The sequence below is a fragment of the Callorhinus ursinus genome, unplaced genomic scaffold (assembly GCF_003265705.2).
Source record: "Callorhinus ursinus isolate GAN/ISIS: 27379988/994484 unplaced genomic scaffold, GSC_fseal_2.0 scaffold18, whole genome shotgun sequence".
NCBI classification, from domain to species: domain Eukaryota; kingdom Metazoa; phylum Chordata; class Mammalia; order Carnivora; family Otariidae; genus Callorhinus; species Callorhinus ursinus.
In genome coordinates this window covers 11,677,829-11,699,416 of record NW_027397080.1, presented here as the reverse complement: position 1 = coordinate 11,699,416, position 21,588 = coordinate 11,677,829, and the positions used below count along the sequence as shown (strand labels likewise).

Here is a 21,588-nt window from a genome sequence, read left to right as displayed (position 1 = left end):
ATACAAAGTGCTTAGTAGAGCGTCAGGCAAATACGGAGTGCTCCCGAAGGCTGACTGTCGTTGTGGTTATTAAAACTGTCTCCAGTCCGGTTCCAATAGATCAATCTTCTTCCAAGGTACAACTGGCCCAGCCTCCTGGAACCTTCTATCCCGGTCACTAAAGGGTGCCAGGAATTCCCTCAGGGACCATCCTATGAGCTGGATTCAGAACTGGAAATCACACATAGCCTTGAGACACGTGCTGGGGAATGAAGGGGCTGGAAGGGAAAGAAGGGTGGTGGGAAAGGCAGACCCAGGTCCGAGGTCAAGTTCCTCTCTTTCTTCTTTCATGCTATTCCTGAAATTCTCATTTCTCTATATGAGCTTTTCCTTCTACCTATTCTTTCCTATATCTAGAAACGACACTTGTCGTCCCATCATAAACACTGAATTCTCTGCTTGCAGATTAGGCTAATTTAAGAAATGAAAAAAATAATGATTTTTTATACTGATGAGAGCATTGGTTAGTACCCAAAACTAAAATAGTCATTAATGTCCTACTGTCTTCTTCCCAACGCTGCTCAGTGTGGAGGTGGTCAACATTCCACAGGCTGCCTTCTTCTGACCGGGTGGGTTTCACAGTGAGCCGAACAAAGTGGGGGTAAAGGCTAACGGACAGGAACGTGTGGGTCCTGGGTCCCTGAGCAGTGATTTTCCCTAATGTTTGAACGTCTGCTTTCACTGCCACAGGACAAGGCTCTTGTCATGAGTCCCTTTTGTCCAGAGCTGCACTCAGGGCTGGGCCTCATTATGGCCATCATCGTCAAAGATTCTTAGGATGATAACAACGATGCAGGAATCAATGAAACCCCAGAGTCGACAAATATTTCCCGTGCTCTGCTCAGTTGTAAGCTATCTTATCTTATGTTCTAGGGAGGGACAGGTAGGCTGGATAGGAAGGAGTACAGGCCTAATTGCGATCTTGTGGAAACCAACAAACTGGTTGTAGAGACGAGGCTCAGCTGAAATGTCAAGGATCACCACCAACAAATCAGAGTTATGTTCAAACACGGGATATCCCATAGAATCCCAAAGTCGTCTTTTTGTGAAATACCTTTCCCAGAATGTTGACCAGGATTGGGTTCAGTTCTTGCTTTCATTCTGCCCTAGGACAGTTCACTGGAAGTACTTACAAACGTAAAATGTAAAACGGGGAAACAGCTGCAGTCACAGCAAACTGAAGACAGAAGGAGTAATCCACACGTCCTAAATGGCAGAGCCTCAGCTCTATTTTATTTTCCCTTTGCAGCAGCTCTGGCAGATCTCGTGCACAGTGTATACTCTGTCCTTGTTGAGAAATAAAACAGGGCAAAATCCTAACGAGAGCATGGCACTCCTGTATTGAAAAACCACACAGGCAAGGACAGCAACTGCCCCTCATGCTGGGGTAGGAGACTTAGCAACATGGGGACAGACACAGTGCGTTTCCTGAACTCTCTTACCCTGCCTGTCTCCTTCCTCCTGCCGCTAAGCACGCCTTTCCCTTCTCTCTTCATTCTTGCATTCTTGGCTTCTGCCCCGCCCCCCGCCTTTTCTGTCTCATTAATTTTTGCCCCCAACCCCTGGTTTTCGGGTTTCCCTGTTCTTGGTTCCTGTCCCCTGTCCCTATCCTCTGTCCGACCTGTGCTTCCTTGCCCTGGCCCCATCCTCCTCCATGGGGAGGATCACACTTACCTCGACGGGTGCCTTGGCTCTGGACGCTTTCTCTCTCTGACTCTGGAACACGTGCATGCATCTCCCCCTCCCCGTCCCCTCTCTCTTACCCAGGTCCCATTGATCCTGAGTGGTTGCTCCAGTTTACTGTAGTGAGCTCTCTCTCCCCATTCCTGACCTCTGCTCTCTCCCCAAACTGGGTCCTAGCCCTGCCGCCTGCCCTGCCCACGATGGCCCTTGCTCTGCAGTTGGCTCACTCTGTGTCTGCCTCCCTTGCCTCCCACGCTCTAGCCCTCTCTTCTTGTTTGTGCCTGAGGATATCTCTCCCCCAGGCCTGATCCAGCATATTCTCTCACCTTCATTCAAGTTCATGCTCTAGATAGTGCATGCGCCCTCTGCCTCCCTCCCTGGGCCAGCACTCCCTGTTCTAGCTCAAGGTTTGGATAGCTACAGCAGTCTCTCAAGTGTACGCTTCCTCTTTGGCTCTCTCTCACTCACTCATACAAAGCAGAGGAGGGAAGTACAGACTGCCTAGGAATCAGGGAACACTTAAAAGGAGAAGTAACATTTGAGCTGCCTGAACCCACACTTTCTCGCTTTCACTGCATAAAGCTGCCCTGTCCCACCTTCCACTCCTTGTCAGTCATTTCTAGAACCTTTCGCAATCAACAAGTTCCTGGCTCCCCCCAGATATGAACATCTATTGGGCATCTACCACATGCAGGGTATTCTTGCTAAGTACTGGGAATAGATGAGGTAGAAGACATGAATCCTCATTTTAAGGTTTTCACTTTTGTGGGCATATCCAAAATAGTGAAACCTAAAGTCTTTTGCCCCAGAAAAGAATGCACAGAGACACACAAAAATGTACTTGTAATTATAGAGGTTAATGAATCCTTTGAACCCTGTCCATTAACTCTGGACTAAGAAGCTCTGCTTCTTAGCTAGGTAGAAATCGGGCAGGAAGTACAAATTTGAAGATAAAAATATTATTTGCTACCATATGCCAAGTTTCAGATGAGTGACTGAGACAACATTTGCTAGTGTTGCGAAAAGTGAGGCATAAGGAATGTGTGCAGTGGGGTAGATGGACAGTGGAGGAGCTACTCCAGGCTTTGTGAAGCCCGGATTTACGCAGCTGCTGGATAAACAGTCAATGCTGTAAGGTGAACAGTGCCCAACCTCTCCCTCTGGGCATTCTCCAGTGGCTCAATTTTCCTAGGAGAGGCAATGCATTAAAGGAGAAAGAGCTGGGGATTAGAAGGTGGGTAATCCTAGCTTTGGGAATACCAGTGCAGTGTTGCCATTGTATAGCCTTGGGCAAGGCAGGCTCTCTTGAGTGTTGGTTCCCTAATCACAACACTGGGTAGTAATAATACCTGCTGAGGGGGTGGTGGTAGTGGGGTGTGTGTGTGTGTGTGTGTGTGTGTGTGTGTGTGTGTGTGTGTGTGTGTGTGGATTCATCTCTGAGTCTCATTCCACTTTTCTAATCGTATACAGGCATGCCTCCAGAGATATTGCGGGTTTGGTTCCAGACCACCACAATGAAACAAATATCACAATAAAGTGAGGTGGATGAATTTTTGGGTTTCCCAGTGCACATAAAAGTTATGTTTACGCTCTACTGGAGTCTGTGAAGTATGCAACAGCTGTATGTCTAAAAACATGAGGTACATACCTTACTTAAAAACTGCTTTATTGCTAAAAATGCTGACCATCATCTGAGCTTTCAATGAGTTGTAATCTTTTTGCTGTAGGAGGGTCTTGCCTTGATGCTGATGGTTGCTGACTGATCAGGATGGTGGTTGCTGAAGGTTAGCGTGGCTGCAGCAATTTCTTAGGATAAGACAACAGCGAAATTTGCTGCATCGATTGGCTCTTCCTTTCACAAACCATTTCCCTGTAGCATGTGATGCTGTTTGATAGCATTTTACCCACCATAGAACTTCTTTCAAAATTAGAGGCAATCCTCTCAAACCCTGTTGCTGCTTTATCAACTCAGTTTATGTCTTACCCTAAATTCTTTGTTGTCATTTCGACCTTCTCCATAGCATCTTCACCTGGAGTAGATTCCATTTCAAAAAACCACTTTGTTTGCTCATCCACAAGAAGCAATTCTTCATCTGTTAAAGTTTTATCATGAGATTGCAGCCATTCAAATATAATAATGAAAAAGTCTGAAATATTGCAAGAATTACCAAAATGTGACACAGAGACACAAAGTGAGCAAATGCTGTTGGAAAAATGGCACCAATAGACTTGCTTGACACAGGGTTGCCACAAACTTTGATTTGTAAAAAACACAGTATCTGTGAAGCATAACAAAAGAGGCTGTATTCCATGATGTGAGTCTACTGCTCTGGGCTGGTGGCTCTGCTTTCCTTCACCCACATACGACATGCTCATAATTTCTTCTGCTCTTTAATTCTGATGAAGTCCAATTTATTTATTATTTCTTTGGTTGCTGCCATAGCTAAGAAACCATTGCCTAATCTGAAGTTATGGAGATTTACACCTAAATTTTCTTCAAAGAGTTTTATAGTTATAATTCTTACATCTTAAGTTTTTAAATTTATTTTATTTTATTTATTTATTTTTAAAGATTGTATTTATTTATTTGTCAGAGAGAGAGAGAGAGAGTGCGAGCAAGCACAAGCAGGGGAAGTGGCAGGCAGAGGGAGAAGCAGTCTCCCTGCCGAGCAGGGAGCCCGATGCAGGACTCGATCCCAGGACCCTGGGATCACAACATGAGCCAAAGGCAGATGCTTAACTGACTGAGCCACCCAGGTGTCTCTTAAATTTATTTTAGTAATCTCTACACCCAATGTGGGGCTCGAACTCACAACCCCAAGATCAGGAGTCACATGCTCTTCTGACTGAGCCAGCCAGGCACACGTGGAGTTCTTACATTTAGGACTTAGATCCATATTGAGTTAATTTTTGTATATGGTGTGAGGTAAGGGGACAACATTATTTCATTTCATTTTCATTTTTTAAATTGTGGTAAAAAATACATAAAATAAAATTTGCCACTCACAATGTTGTGAAACCATTACCACTATCTATGGCCGGAACTTTTTACCAACCCAAACAAAAACTCTATAATCCTTTAGCAGGGACTCTTCTCCTCTTCCCCCTGCTCAGCACCTGGCAACCTCTAATCTACTTCCTGTCTCCATGAATTTGTCTAGATATCTCATGTAAATGGAATCAGACAATATTTGTCCTTTGTGTCTGACTTTTTCATTTAGCACAATGTTTTCGAGGTTCATCCATGTTGTAGCATGTATCCTTTTTTGGCTGAATTCTATTCTATGTATATACCACATTTTGTTTATCTCTTCATCTGTTGATGAACACTTGGGTTGTTTTTCCATTTTAGTGATTGTAAATAATGCTGCTATGAACACTGGTATACAAGTATCTGCTTGAGTCCCTGCTTTCAATTCTTTTGAGTATTACCTAGGAGTGGAATTGCTGGATCGTATGGTAATCCTACGTTTAGCTTGTTGAGGTACCATCAAACTGTTTTTCCCAACTTCATTCTTTTGCATGTGGATATTCCTGTTGTCCCTGAACCACTTGTTAAATTACTTGTTCTTGGGCCAACACAATTCCCCCACCAAGCTCCTCAGTATGGCATATCAACCCTCCACGAATTGACCCTTCCTACCTCCCTGGCCTCATTTCCCACTAGTTTTCCACACTATACTCTCACTCAGCATATTCCAAACAACCTGAAGTTTTGGATGCCTTGCTGTTCCCTACTTCTACTATTTACTGATGTGGTTTTCCCTGAAATGTTTCCCTTCCATTTTTCACCTAACCGACTTGATCTTCAAAACAACTTCAGTCTCTCCTGTGAAACATGCACTCAGCACAACCTCCTCTAACACTTCTCTTGCTTCCTTCAAACTAGGTTCTAACGTCTTCTGCTAAGCCATCCAGTTGGATGGCTTTCCCCACAACACTGTGTGTGCTTACATCTTTCCTAGCACTTGTAATGTAGTTTTACAAGAGAGTGGTTTACTTATATGTCTGTCTTTCCCACTGGCTTCTGAACTCCTGGAGAATAGGATAATATATTTTCCCATATATACCTGGTGCTTCATTCCATAAATGTTTGTTGAACAGAATTGTTTGAAAGGCACCACATTTAGTCCTGCTTCTCATCTGAAAGCTCAGCTTTCTTTCTACCTCACTTGAAGAATTCTCCCAAACTACTTTAAAACATACACTACTGATTATTTCAATTTTGTACCTTCCATCAGGAGTGTCTATACTACTAATAATGATTATTATTGAGCACCTACTACATGTCAACACTATAATAGATGCTTTACATATACTCATGACCTCCCTTATGATGTAGGATTTATTATCCCAGTTTTGTCAATGAGGAACTTATCTAGGTAACTCATCTAAGATCATCAGTGAAGTAGGATTCAAAACTGGGTCTGACTCCAAAGCCAGAGCTCTTCCCACTATACCCTCTGAGGCTTCACCCATAATCTCACCTTGAGCCGTTATTCAGTGACATTGGGCAAAGCCCATGTCAGAGCATACTGGATTTTCAGAAGTGGAAAGGAACTGAGACCACTGAATTTGATCTCTTAATTATTAATGTTATTAAATATATTTTTAAATATATATTTTATTTATTTATTTATTTAGAGCATGAGCAGGGGAAGGGGCAGAGAGAGAGAGGGTGTGAGAACCCCAAGCAGACTCCATGCTGAGTGCAGGGCCCAATGCAGGGCTTGATTTCACAATCCTGAGATCATGACCTGAACTGAAATCAAGACTCAGATGCTTAACCGACTGAGCCACTCAGGGGCCCCAATGTCTATTAAATACTTTATACTTACAAAATAATCTCCCTATATATAATACATACATAAAAGATAATATGCATGGGTACCCACCGACCAGTTTAAGAAATCCAACAACAGCATAATCTCCCTTGTTTTTCCTACGTAGAGACTGAGGCCCAGTTTTCGGGGAAGTGGCTCCCTCAAGGAGATTTGGCTCCTTTGACTCTCCTCCAGTAGCATGGGCACAGAAGGCACCCCCAGAAAACCTACTGGACTCATTGGGATTTACTCAACTGGAGGGTTGGAGTTTGCTGTGAGGAGAGATCAGAAGCTAGGGTCCTGTCATATGTCACTTTCTCAGTGGTCTCCCAGTAGAAGGGAGCTTGGGCTAGAGTAACAGAATTAATTAGAAAGTGTGGACTGATATGGTAGCATTCAAACTTTCTCTTTGAACGCAAGCTTTCCATGTTTACCCACTCTTGACTTCTTTTTACCCCAAAGCTCTGGTCTGCGGGATGCAAAGGAGGTGTTCTGGAGTCTCAGTAAGGGATCTGGGGACTCTCAGTATGCCCCCAACCCTGGGGCCTCATATTAGAAAATCTGAACCTTTAAACTTTCATAGCATCTAGGCTTTCAGCACCTTCTACACCACTATTCAATTTCCTTTTAATTCCTGCTCTTATTTCCTCCCTTCTCCACCTAACTAGTTCCTTATTTCTTCCCCAAGGCCACCCATCCTTGTGGACTCCCACTGTGAACCACAGCCAAATCTGATTAATGGCCACCATCCAGAACCTGAAGTCTCTTTTTCTCTAGGTTCCAGCTCACTTTGTGGTTTTGTGCGAGCCCAAGCTCTGAAGGCTATGATTCCCACTTTAGTTAATTCTCCTTTCCCAACTGCAAGGGGCCACTTTGAACGATGTGATGACTGTACCCTGCTTGGAGAGTGATCTTATTACAGGTCCCCACTGCCCACAGGGCCTGAGACCAGCAGCTGGAGAAATGCTGAGGTTCTGCCCTCCCAGGAGCCACCAAGTCTTGGGAACACCAGGCCTTTGTCCCCGGGGTCAGGGAAATCCATTTGCTGTGGATTACAGCTGCGGCAGAGGGTCCAGGGAAGTGGAGGGGAAAGATACTAAAAACAGAGCCCTCCAAATCCTGAGCCTAAAGCCCTTGGGGTAAAGTGGGGTGGAGCTTTTCCTAATGGATTTGGAGACTGACAGGAAATGAGAGGTCTAGTCTGCCCCACAGAGGCTGCTGGTATTATCATTCCTGTAGTGGCTTATGTATGGAGAGTCTGAAAGGCAGGGTGATGGGGTGACCGTGTTCCTTTGCTCTCGCTCTGCCTCTCCTCTCTGGTTGCTTCTCTGTCGGAGGGTAAGTCAATAACAGCAGAGTGTTCAGGCTCTCTAGATGTAGGGGACCTGGGGGAAACCGCCTTACACCTCTAAGCTGCTGCATTAACATAAATATCCTGATTTACACAGCCTCATTATGCCCCTGGCAGCTGTCTGACGCTACTGATACACTGGAAGCAGTCCAGATGGATTCAGCTCAAATCTCCTCAAAAAGTTCCCTCCCTCTCCCCAATCCTCTGCATGATGCCTCCTTCAGAGTCTCGAGGAACCAAAGTAAATACATGAAGACTAACAAAGACAGAAATGAAGGATGAGAAATTAAAACAGATCACATAGCCCTCGCAATCAAAATATAACGATTTCATTGTGAAAGAGAACCATATCAATTTAAATAAACTTTGTTGAAACCTCATTGTTTTCTTCATAAGTTATAGAAAGGAGACTATCTCATGTGTTTCTATGCAGGTGCTCCTTGGTTGAAGCATATGAAGAGGAAAAGGAAGGATTTGATTTCTTTTGGAAGGAATGTATGGGTAAGCCACGTTATGCAGATGAAGATGGGACTGAGGTACAAGCATGAGTGTGTCTGGACCCAGGAGGCTTTAGGCCCATTGCTCTAAGACAGGGCAACCTCACAGCCTGCATCTCCCATGGCAGGGACTGGCACTTCTTCTGTAAGGGACTGGCTAGCCAGTGCTTTACACTTTGCAGGCATACGGTCTCGGCCACAACTACTCAACTCTGCTACACAAAAGCAGCCCTAGACAAATCATAAGGGGTGTGTGGCTGTGTTCCAATAAACCATTAGTTACTAAAAATGGTGGCGGGCCGGATTTGGCCTGCAGGCTATAGCTTACAGGAGCCCTGTTCTGTGGCAAACTCATTTTTATACACCAGCCATGTGGCCGGCAGGGTACCTGTAGCACACCGGTTAACGGCCCAGGCTTTCGTGTTAGTAAGACCTGGGTTCAAATTCCAACCAGGCCACACACTAACTGTGTATCCTTGAGCAAGTTGTGTCATCTTTTGGGCCTCAATTTCCTCAGCAGTAAAATGAGATCACATATCCCTATGGGGCCATTATAAGGATTAAATAAAGTGTCCGTACAACCCCGAGGACAATACTTAGCAAACAGGAAGCATGTGATACATGGTAAGGGTGTGAACCCGACTTGGGATTTGGAAGCAATTCCTTTCACCTCAAATAGTGGGGATCCCATAAGTTATTTCTCAACATTGGTCACAGGTCAGAGTCACACTTAAAAATCTCTTTATAAAGAACCATGGTCCATTTTACCTGTATAATCTTTGTCTCTTTTTTAAAGGGTAGCTTTTCCAGAAGGCTCTTGAGGAACCTAAGATATAAAGAAAGTAAGTCTCTATATTGTGTTTAAGAATGTATGCTCTAGAACTTCATCTTCCTAGTTGTGTGACTGAGCAAGTTACGAGACCTCAGGCTTCAGTCTCAACTGTAAATAATACCTTCCTGAGGGGCACCTGGGTGGCTCAGTCAGTTAAGCGTCTGCCTTTGGCTCAGGTCATTATCCCAGGGTCCTGGGATCAGCCCCGCATAGAGTTCCTGGATCAAGGGGGGAGCCTGCTTCTCCCTCTCCCTCTGCCTCCGGCTCCCCCTGCTTGTGCTCTCTCTGTGTTAAATAAATGAATAAAATCTTTTTTTTAAAGATTTTATTTATTTTTCAACAGAGAGAGAGGGAACACAAGCAGGGGGGAGTGGGAGAGGGAGAAGCAGGCTTCCCGCTGAGCCGGGAGCCCAATGTGGGCCTCGATCCCAGGACTCTGGGATCATGACCTGAGCCGAAGGCAGACACTTAACAACTGAGCCACCCAGGGGCCCTAAATGAATAAAATCTTAAAAAAAAAAAAATCCTTAACATAACAATAAAAAAATAAAAAAAATAAAAAATAAAAAAATAAAAGTCAGTGTTTACCAAAAAAAAAAAAAAAATCCATCCCGGAGGGTTGTTGTATTAGATGAGATAATCCATGTAAAGCAGTTAGAACCATGTCTGTCACTTAGCAAACACTTAATAAATGTGAGCTGTGATCATCGTCATCGTTATTATTGACATTTTTATTATTATTGACACTGCTAAAGGTTCTTCGGGAAGAACTTTTACTCCAGGGCCAAAGAGCAATGCTATTCTACTGGATGCTCAAAAGATGAACATGTACACAAACTTGGATCCCATCGTTCTGTTCACTTGGCACCTAGCTTTAAGACATTCATTTCTTTAAGTTCCTGGCTAGCCATGACACACAGTGTCCATGTCCTTTTGCCTACACCTTAAATACTGCTTGTTACGGGCTAAACTGTGTCTCCTCAAAAAGATAAGTCAGAGTTCTAACCTCCAGTGCGTCAGAATATGAGCTCATTTGCAAATGGGGTCGCTGTAGATGTGAGTGAGGTCATACTGGAGCAGGGTGGGCCCCTAAGCCAATATGACTCGTGTCCTTAGACAAGAATGTCATGTGAAGAGACAGACATACACAGGGAGTAGACAGCCATGTGACAATCGGGGCAGAGATTGGAGTTAGGCCTTCTCAAGCCAAGGAAGGCCTTCCGAGGGAGCATGGGCCTGTGCACTCTATGATATCACACTTCTAATCTCAACAACTGTAGGGCAATACATTTCTGTCATTTTAAGCCACCCACTTCATGGCACAGGCTGGAAAGAGAGTAATTTGGGTTAGGACTGAAGACTTTATTTCCAGAGGAAAAGAAAATTTTATTTCCATCAATTACCTCAAAGTTTGGATTTTTTTTTAAAGATCTGGTGAGTAAATTCTTCCATTAGTCAATTCTTCCCTGTTTTTTCTTAGTAGAGCTACGTGTTCCTGGGATTTTTGCACAGAAATCTCAGGAGCCAAGGCTATAAAAAAAGACCTCTATAAAAATCTCTTCAAAGTTACAAGCTTCCAGTTACAAAATAAATAAGATCTGGGGATGCACCTTACAGCATGGTGACTATGATTTATAATACTATCCTGCCTATTTGAAAGTTGCTAAGAGAATAGATCTCAGGGGTGCCTGGGTGGCTCAGTCATTAAGCATCTGCCTTCGGCTCAGGTCATGGTCCCAGGGTCCTGGGATTGAGCCCTGTGTCAGGCTCCCTGCTCAGCGGGAAGCCTGCTTCTCCCTCTCCCACTCCCCCTGCTTGTGTTCCCTCTCTTGCTGTGTCTTTCTCTGTCAAATAAATAAATAAAATCTTAAAAAAAAGAGAATAGATCTTAAAATTTCTCATCACAAGAAAAAGAATTTTGTAACTATGTGTGGTGATAGGTGTTAACTAGGCTTACTGCGATTATTTCATGATATATACAAATATCAAATCACTCTGCTGAACACCTGAAACTAATATGTATGTTAATTTTAATTATACCTGAACAAAACTTCTCCATCCTAAGTCTCTCACAAAGCAGGCCTATGTACACACACACACACCCCTTCCCTTTCTAGGACTCACCATTTTCTGCATTCGTCTTAGCCTTGAACTGGCCTGTTGTTAGGGTAAGCCATGGTAGGCCAGTCTTTTTGCCACTGCTGCTTCCTGACAAGCATAACTAAGTCAGGACAGGGATCATGGACAGCAGCCAGGCTTTCAAAATCACTGTTCAAGGGCATGGACATTTGTCTATAAATCCTTTACTAGCCTTCTTTTCTCTTTTTCTTCTTGTTCTACTCCTTCAATCTGGGACATAGCTCAGACCTACTGGGGCCAGGTAGGTCTCACCAACCCAGTGTTGTGTGGCACTTGGGGTTAGGAGTTTGCTCATTTTTAGGAACACTAGCTGAGAGTGCCCTGGAAAAGCGGGGACTGCCCTGTTTTCCTGCTTCTATCTGGGTATGCTCCCCCTAGAACTTATTCCAAGAGTGTAGGCTTCTTCCTTAAGAGTTTCCCTTTATATCCCCTATAGGAGTTTTGGGAATGGAGCTTTATAGACTTTGATGGATTATAAAGAGATAGACTGCCTGGGATAAAAGTCTTCTGTTACGAACACTTTTGTTCTGTATGTAAGTGATCTTTTACCCATTAGGAGGCCAGTGGTCTCTGGCCTGGTCCTCGGAAAAAATTCTTGCCATTTATCGCTCAAGGCCAAGGGCTTTGTCTCATGTAGTCCTCACAACAACCCTAGAACACAGGGATTACTTCCTCATTTTTCCCACAAGAAAACTGAGGTTCAGAAAGGTCCAGTAACTTCTCTGAGCCCACGGAGCTGGCAAATAGCAGGTGTCGGAAACCAGGGTTGCAAGTCCCTGTGTAAGAGGCAGAATTACTTGTGTTTACTCCAGTCTAGGCCAATCTGGGCCAGTGAGTTCTTATGAAGTTAACTTGGCTCCTATTGCCTTGTGTCTGACAGACTGTCTCACAAGAGCCATCTCAAGCAGGGAGGTCAGTCCATGGCAAACCTGTCAACTCGGACTCTCCCAGTGTCTGCCTTGTACCCTGGCAACATGCAGCAGTCACTGGGGCACATCTCATATTTGTAGGCCTTTCCTTTCAGAGGTATTTTCTGGCATCTTACCTTCATATATGGCTGGTTCTGTTAGCAGTGTTTACAAAGCCAACTCTAACTATTTAATTGAAAAGTAATACCAAAGAAAAAGAACCACCCACCTCTCCTTTGGAGAGAAGGGATGAAGGACACCCACCTTTCCTGATTGCCCACTCCGTGCTGGGCACAGTGTCAGGGAGGCAGCAAGATTTAGCAGAAAGAGGAGGAGCTCTGTATTCACAGAGGGCTGTTTGGATTCCCGACTCTGCCCTTGTTGGGAGATCTCAGGCAGGTAACTTCGCCTCCCTGGGCCTCAGTTTCCTCATTTGTAAAGAGTGCCAGTGATACAGAGTCTTTTGGGCTACTGAGGAAAGTAAATACGAAAATGCAAGCAGAGCACCCAGCACAGTGTGCAGCACAGAATAGGCATTTAATAATTATCAGCCGCTCTTTGCCAGCTTGCAGTGTTGTTTTGGAGTAGCGGTTACCAATGAGGACGCAGGCTCTGAGCTGTCACTCGCCCGAGACCGTAGAGCTGTTAGGTGGGTCCCGGTAATCAGGGAGTGACGTGAAAGTGGAGCGGGGAAGACTAAAACTTTGGGCTTTTAATCCTTTGCAATTACAGAATAGACTCTTAGTCCAGGCTCGATTGTAAGCTTTTCTCCAGAGTCCAAAAAAGCCCCATTCTCAGATCTCAGGAATTTTCTTCTTAAGAAACCAAAAATAAGGGGAAAAAAAGCCCACCTCCACCTGAACCTGAAAGAAGTGATACCCAGGGTAGCCGTAGCCACGGAGTGCGTGCACGTGGGTGAGATGGGTGCTCACGCGTGCGCACTCAGGTACGTATGGGGGCGGGGGAGGGAGGGAGGGGAAAGCGAGAGCCCCGAAGCTATGACCAGGTTAAGTTCCTCACGCAACACCAGCCTCTGTGCAGTAAAAGTACCTTAGGAATGCAGAAAGTAAGTGATCACTAAACATTCTTCTTGGCGCTGTTGTTCAAACAATGATTGATTTCTCGGCTGTCCAGGTGTTTGGATTAATATTGACTACATTACATCGTCCGCCGGCGTCCATCTTGAGATTTAAGCTTCCTTTCTCCACCCCCTCCTCCCATCCTCTCGGGGACAGTTTCCTCCATGGGCCCTCACTGCTTTGGCCCAGCCCACCATTTAGACGCCTCGGCCATTCCTAAGAGGCTTTCTCTTGCTCTGCTTCTGCCCTGGCAACTCGTCCTGGCAGCTGTTTCAGAGCTTTGGAATCACAGAGCAATTCCGGAGTCCCCCAGGCCCAGCTCTGGGGCCTTCTTTCCCTCATTTGTCCCGAATAATGGCCTCTAATTGCTATTAACATTCCTCTCTAGCAGAAACAGACTGCACGTCTGTGGTCAGCCTATGAGCTACTGTGACCACCAGCCTTCTGCTTCCTATTGTATTGGGAATGTTGTGCTCTCTTCATTTTTTTTATTTTTATTTTTTAAAGATTTATTTATTTGACAGAGCACAAGCGGAGGGAACAGCAGAGGGAGAGGGAGAAGCTAGCCCCTGCCCCCCTGCAGGGAGCCCGATGTGGTGGTCCATCCTAGGACCCTGGGATCATGACCTGAGCTGAAGGCAGATGCTTAACCGAGTGAGCCACCCAGGCGCTCTGCTCTCTTCCATTTTATACCCATACGTTTGCTTTTCCTCTCTTAGCGTACCGGCTGGCTCACAGCTTCTTATATATCTAACCTGCTCTGTAACTGTTTGCAGGGGAAAATGATCTCAGTGGGGTAGATGCCCCTCCATCTTCCACTTTTTCCAGCCAAATACAACTTTACCCTACTTCTTTGCTCGAAATGTAGGTAGCTCATTTTGATAGCTAGAATAGGCAGAAATAGGACTACAGAGTGGAAATTATAAGGAGATAGATTTCAACTCCACAGAGAGAAGTACTCACCAACACCTGGAGCTGGGAACAAGTGGAGCGAGCTATGCGAGGTGGGGCTATGCGAGGTGGAAGGAGGGCTGTGCGAAGCGAGTTCCCAGTGGATGGAGGCGAGCGGCCAGTGTCGGAGCAACCACATGGCAGGTGTGAGGCATGCAGCCTTGCCTCTAGGATCTATTTTAACACTGCTAGCATCTAATTCCATGAAAATCTTTTACTGGATGCTAGAAATCCACCCGAAATTTTAAGCTTTTTCCCTATTTTTAAACTCTCCCATTTATGAATGTTCTAAATGGGAATCTTGTTTGTCAAGGGGCAGGACGGCGTCTAGATGGTTTTTACCATTCTGGTTACTAATGGAAAGAATAAGCTCCATTCATATGAACTTCCTGATTCTTATCATCTACTCAGATGGAGGAAACCACTGTTCTTATTTCATGGATGGGGCAGCAACAGAGTGGCAAAGTAGGAAAGCTGATCTCTTTCGGATTCCCAGAATGCTAGTTAACTCCCCAACTAGCTCATCCAACCATCATCCAACTCTCCATCCTCTACATGTTTATTGAACAATTACTATGTGCTTGGTACTGAATGGAATACAATAATGATTAAGATATTGACTCTTCTTACGGAGCTAACAGTTTAAGAGAAGTAAGAAAAGTACATAAATAAATATAACAGGAGTAGGCAAACTTCTTCTATAAAAGGCCAGATAGTAAATAGTTCAGGCTTTGCAGATTACATATGGTCTCTGTTGCATATTCTTATTTGATCCTCAACCATCACCCTACCCCCACCATTTAAAAATGTAAAAGCCATTCTCAGTTCTGGGACCTTACATAAACAGATTATGGGCTGGATTTGGCCCGTGGGCCCCAGTTTGCTGATGTTTAAACATACAATAAGATGTAAAGTGATAACCTTTGGTTGAATCAGAAGTTTCATTTGCGGTAGGTCTTTAAAGATGGGTTTGGGGGCGCCCAGGTGGCTCAGTCGCTAAGGGTCTGCCTTCGGCTCAGGTCATGATCCCAGGGTCTTGGGATGGAGCCCCGCATTGGGCTTCCTGCTCGGCAGGAAGCTTGCTTTTCCCTCTCCCACTCCCCCTGCTTGTGTTCCCTCTCCCGCTGTGTCTCTCTCTGTCAAATAAATAAATAAAATCTTAAAAAAAAATCCTTAAAAAAAATAAAATAAAGATGGGTTTGATTGAGACTTTGGAAATGGGAAGGGGGTATGCTAGGTGGGAGGAGGGCAATTACACATGAGCCCTGTTTTCTATTTTTAGAGCAGAGGTTTTCAAAGAATGGGCAGTATCACCTGGAAACTTACTAAAAATGCAAGTTTTCAGGTCCACAGTGGTTCTCAAAGTTTGGCATATATGAAAATCACCTGGAGGTTTTGGAAAACAGATTGCTGGGCCCCACCCCCAGATTTCTGATGCTGCTGGTCCAGGAACCACACTCTGAGAACAATAGTCTTAAAGAATATCTTGTTTCATCTGCATACAGGGCGTGGATGCTCTGCAGAGCACCAGGTTCATTCTTTTTAGTGCACAGATTCAGAAAGGGGCTTGGAGCCCCTGGAGATTGGGTGACAGCTCTTTACCTCCACAGCAGGAGCTCTGAGTCTTGTTAGGCTCACCCACTGGAGGCAGCAAGTCCTTGTGGGGTGCTGTGTGGTTAGGATAGTTCTGTCTGAATCTTGGTTATTGGCATACATTCTTTCTTGCTCCTGATACATTTCTGTATTTTTACCACTGCTACAAGATGGTCCTCTCGGCATTATTCTGGGGACTACCTCCTTTGATCGGGCAAAAAAAACAACAACAAAAAACAGTGCTTCTATTTTAGCATTTAGATTAAATGACTTCGAAAAAGTCAGCTGTGGGGCTCAGAGAGGCTGGGCTGAGGAGGGGGTAGAAGGGCAAGAGAGCACACAGAGGAATCTCAGAGGAGGCTACGGGCAGGCAGATGCAGGAGGAGTCATTAATCTGGTAGACAATGAATGGCAAAAGGCAATTAGCTTGCCTGGGGTTGTAGCAAGCCAATGAAGTATGCAGTATGGCAACTGAGGGTCTAGTGTAAGGGCAGGGTCATTGCTAGGGAACTCAGAAGGAGGACAAGATAAGGGAGGGTAGGGGTTGGGAAAACCATCTGGGGCTGGGGCTGGCAGGAAGGGAAAGGAAAGCCCTCACGGTCTCCATGGATATTTATTAGCCAGTGGAAGTGTCCAGGTGTAGTCGTGCACTTGTCAGGGTGCCCCATGCTCTTATGCTAGGAGACAGCCTTGAAAATGAACTAGGTGCTTCAGTGCACGTGCACACACACCAGTGCACATGCACCACACACCTGCGTGAACAAGACACACAGACACAAACGCTCTCTTTATATTACTCTTCATCCACCTGCCAAGTCTAGCCAGGCGGAAAGGTAGGCTGAAGACCGCCCGGCTAAATAATGGGAGGACCACATGCCTAAACGCTGTCGGAGTTTTAGCAGGCACAATTCTGAACTTCATTCAGTTTATGGGGCTTCCTTCCACATTGTAAAGCATGCTTGTTTTTTCTCCGTCACACGCCTCATTCACATGCGCATTCTCACGCTCTGTGCCTCGCAGGAGCTCTATAGCCACGCTAATGGATTCTTCTCCACCTACCCACGTTCTCCATACACATTCATTTATTCATCCTCACTTGGAGTCATTTTCATATATTAAACACTACATCCTGCTTCTAAAAATCACTTCAAATGTCAAAGTTGCTTCCATAGCTTCTGCTCCTGCTGTCTGCAGAAACGCTAGCTTTGTCATTCTTATAAAAAAAAAAAAAAGGTACCAATATCGGCCTGACTGAGGAAAGAGCCCAACCCAAAGCAGATTGTCCTACCGTGGGATGCAGGTTTGTGGCTGTGGTGTCCCCGCCTTCAAGACCATCCCATTTATCTCTCTTTGTTTCACTCCCTCTCTCTTCCTGCACAACGCTGCAATCACACACATACTCCGGGTTGGAGAAAAAAAAAGGACAGCCTAATTTCCTGATGATTATGTTGTTACCTAGCAACAGCCAATCAGGGGCTGGGCTTTTTGCCTGCAGTATTTCATGCAAATAGTTTGGAGAAATTGCAGGGTAACCCTGGCTGCTTAGTCTGTCTTCTCAGGGGACACATTACAGAATAAAACCAACCCCAAAGGGGACTACTGAAGTCAGGCACATGCCTCGGGTAGCAGGCCATCTGATCTCTTTCCCTCATCCCCTCCGCCTTGTACCCTCTAACAAAAGCATGCAGGTTCCACAGACGGACACTCAGGGAGGCCAAAAAGTTGAAAAGAGGCTTATTAGCCGCCATCCTTTACCCTGGATTTCTGTACTGATAACTACAGCTCAGAGAAACCTCTAATACTCTGGAAACCATACATTCCTGGGAAGGCGAGGAATACCACATTCTCAGTAGTTGTCAGGGGAGGACATGAAGGAGAATCCTCCACAGCCCTCCTGTTCAGAAAGGAGCTAAAACCTGGCATTTCTAGCCTGATTTAAGAGGCTTATCTATGTCCATGCTGACCTGTCTTACAGGAGAAAACCCATTGTTTGCAACTGCATTCTTCCTGGTGCCAACCTGGCAAATCTTCATTCAAATGTTTGAACAATGAGAGAAGCCACATCACTCATAAGACCCCTTTAAGAGATGTTTCTGTGCTTGTTTTCCCAACAAGTACTGAGCATTTGATGTAAAACGCTGTTGGGAGCCATGCCTACCAACTTTCTATAAGGTCCAGGGGCTAGATCACTCAGAAGACAGTGTCCAGGTCTGTCTCCTCTGGGAGAGTGGGCCAGGCTTCAGATGGTAGGAACCAGATTTCGGTAGTTTGTTTTGTTGTTGACTCAATGTTCAGTAATCCTGCATGAAGGCAAGTGACCTCAGCTGCTGGATAGCTCCTCACTGTGCCCCTAATATGGACTCTAGCAGGCAGTCTTGGGAAGGTGTGTTGTTGGCTACACAGGGACAGTGCATAGAAAGATCAGCCCAAGTTACCGCCAGGATGGAAAACCAGTTCAAATCCCCTATCTTATTGAGTTGTAGCTTTTACATATTTGTTAAGACAGAGATGATTATACTCCAATCATTATACAGAGGTGGTGACAGCTTTCCAATATTTGACACTCACAGCCTTACCATCCTGAGCCATATTATAGAACACCCTCCCAAAACAAACAAAAAACAAACAACAAAAAAAATCTGTCAATCTGCCTTTGTTCAGAAAGGCAGAGTTAACGAATCCCACTCATCTGGAGGGTTGGATAACTCTTCCCACCCTGGTCTATAGTAAGTTTCAGAAGATTCTTTGAGTCAGGCACCTTTATCCTTATTACCTTGGAATACATACTATAAACCCCATTTTACAGAAGAGGAAACTGATGAGTGACTTGCTCAAGCTATATAGTTATAAAGTGGCAAAACTGGGATTAAAAAGCAGGTATTTTTACTCAAGTCTGAACTGCAATGTCCAGATCATCCCTGATCATGCCCAGGTCGTTACAGCAATAAAAATAAAGGGGAAAAAAAGAGGTCAGCAACAGAAAGCCACCTTTCAAAATAAAAAAAAAAAAGGATTTTTTTTTGCATTTAGTATAGGTACCCAAAGTTTTTTCATCTAGTGTTAACTGCTAAACCTTCAGTGACTCGTACCTCTTGCTGCACATTTGAACTACTAGATAAGCATATCAGAAATATGTATGCCTGAGTCCCACTCCACACCAATTAAGAATTTCTAGGGGCGGGCGCCTGGGTGGCTCAGTTGGTTAAGCGACTGCCTTCGGCTCAGGTTATGATCCTGGAGTCCCGGGATCGAATCCCGCATTGGGCTCCCTGCTCCGCAGGGAGTCTGCTTCTCCCTTTGACCCTCCCCCCTCTCATGCTCTCTCTCTCTCTCTCTCTGTCTCTCTCATTCTCTCTCTCAAATAAATAAATAAAATCTTAAAAAAAAAAAGAATTTCTAGGGGCTACAGGGGAGGAAGTGTTGTTGTTGTTGTTTTTTTTTTTAAGAGAGAGAGTGCATGGGGTGGGGAGAGGCAGAGAGTGAGAGAGAGAATCATAAACAGGCTCCCCACCCAGTGTGGAGCCCAATGCGGGCTCGATCTCACAACCCTGAGATCATGACCTGAGCCAAAATCAACAGTTGGATACTTAATGACCTGAGCCACCCAGCCACCCTGGCAGTGTTTTTAAAGAGCTTCCTAGGCAGAGCACAGCACTTTGAAAAATGGCCTGGTAGTTTCTTATATAACTAAATATACAACTACCTCCATTCCTAGGAATTTGTTGAAGCAAAATAAAAACATATGTCCACAAAAAGACTTGTACAAACATGTTGCTAGCAGCTTTATTCACAATAGCTAAAAAATGTGGTATATCCATACCGTGGAATACTACTCAGCAAGAAAAAAGAACAAACAATTGATATTGGCAACAAAATGGATGAATCTCAAAAATGCTATGCTGGATGACCAAAAAAACCCCACCCTTATACAAGAGTACAGTCTGAGTGGTTTCATGTCTATGAAGTTCTAGGAACAGGAAAAGTTAATCTATGGTGGGAAAAATCAGAGTGATGGTTGCCTCTGCAAGTGGGGGATGGAAGTGGGGGTAGGGAGTGACTGCAGAGGGGGTATGAGGGAACTCCTGGTGAGGGCAATGTTCCAGATACTCAGAGAAGGTTGTTTTACATTGCTGTGCTCATCTGCCAAAACTCAGAATGGTGTATTTCAGATTTGTGCCTCTCACTGTCAGTAAATTTTACCTCAAAAAAAAAAAAAAGAAACAAATACTGAACTTTAATGACATGCATGCTGAAGTGTTTAGGGGTGAAATGTACTGATGCTTGAAACTTACTCTGAAATGTGTGACAAGATGTTAAGACGGACTGATGAGTGGATAGATGGATGGAGAGTTGAACAGATACGAGATAAGGCAAGATGGCAAAATGTTAATTGTAGAATCCAAATACATGTAATATTAACTGGGTGATTTTTTTCAACTTTTTGGTATGTTTAAATTTTTTCAGAATAAAATTTGGGGGGAAGCTCCCCAGGTGATTCCAATGAGCAGACATGGGAGTAAAATATAAATTTCAGTTCTCTTAGTTGAAAGGATGAAATGAATAATGCTGCCCCTAATTTCCAGAGATGATTGTAATCAACCCCCAACACACACACGGAAGAAAAGAAAAGCAGAATCCCTGGCATAAATGTCCAGGTTGAAACAAGACGTCTAGGGTCAGGTGAAATCTTGCAGAGATACTAGGGCCAACTTCACGGACTCACGTAGGACACATCACTCAACGTACAGTCTGATGGGACAAACTACTTGAAATCAGGACAGGTCTGGAAAATCTGGGCAATATCATATTTATGCTCTAAGAACTAAAAACTGTAACCCAACCTCAGCCCGTGTGAGGGTAAAGTGCTATTCACTACTCTGTCTATGGCTTAAAAGCGCCTAGTTAGCACCTGATTCCCCTCCAGGGCTTGCACCTCTGGTCTTCTGAGACTCTAATTTCCCTAGCTCCACTCCCCACTGGCGGCCCACAGAGCCACAGGGAGAGTGCAGGGTCAGGTATTTAGGGAGGAAGGAGCTGGTGTGAGATGCCCCAAGGGATCTGAGTGGACAGCTGATTCCAGCAGGAGGGGGAGAGAGTGAGGGAGGGCAGAAGGGGAAAAGTGCCGTCAAGTGCAATATGGAGGGAGCCCCTATTCCCGAGCTGCCCCATTTATTCTGCATAATTGCTTCATTTCCACTGGCAGTGTATCTCAAAATGAATTTCATTACTGGTGCCTTGGATATCATATTGATTACCAGTTTCATCGATTCTTATCTTGCTAATTAGCATATAAATTAGCCATTTGGGGGAGGCATTAGGCAAAATTGAATTTTCTCCTTAATCTTCTTTCAGAAGGTAAATGAAAATGGATGTGGCCTGTGAAGGCCCATGGCCTTCCTATGACACAATCTACCTGTTTTCCCAGCCGAGGAACCCTCTTGTTGAGCGACGGAGGAGACTCGTGGAAGAAGCCTTCCTACCCCATGACTGATATTACAGCAGTCAGAACCCCTTAAGAGTTATCAAGAAAATCTTAGACTGAGGACAGGTCTGCAAGTGGAGTCGTGTTTCCTTGGAAATGACCCTCTGAGCTGACAGCCGGCAGCATCCGTCTCCCACATACAAGAGGAGGTGCCGTGATGCAGCAATCCCTATGGTGTCCTCCTCCATGGCTGGAAGCCAGAACACGATTC

At 44.8% G+C, this 21,588-nt stretch overlaps 1 protein-coding gene across 10 annotated transcripts in view; it reads right to left on the bottom strand.

The window, feature by feature from the left end:
- Positions 1 to 21,588, bottom strand: part of PHC2 (polyhomeotic homolog 2) — a 120,695-nt gene that overhangs the window by 53,866 nt on the left and 45,241 nt on the right. The window contains exon 2 of one of the 10 annotated variants that reach the window (XM_073902961.1): positions 9,162 to 9,219. The exons of the other annotated variants lie outside the window; for them this stretch is intronic. The gene's annotated coding sequence lies outside the window, so the exon portion shown is untranslated. The remainder of the gene's footprint in view (positions 1 to 9,161; positions 9,220 to 21,588) is intronic. 10 annotated transcript variants of the gene reach the window in all.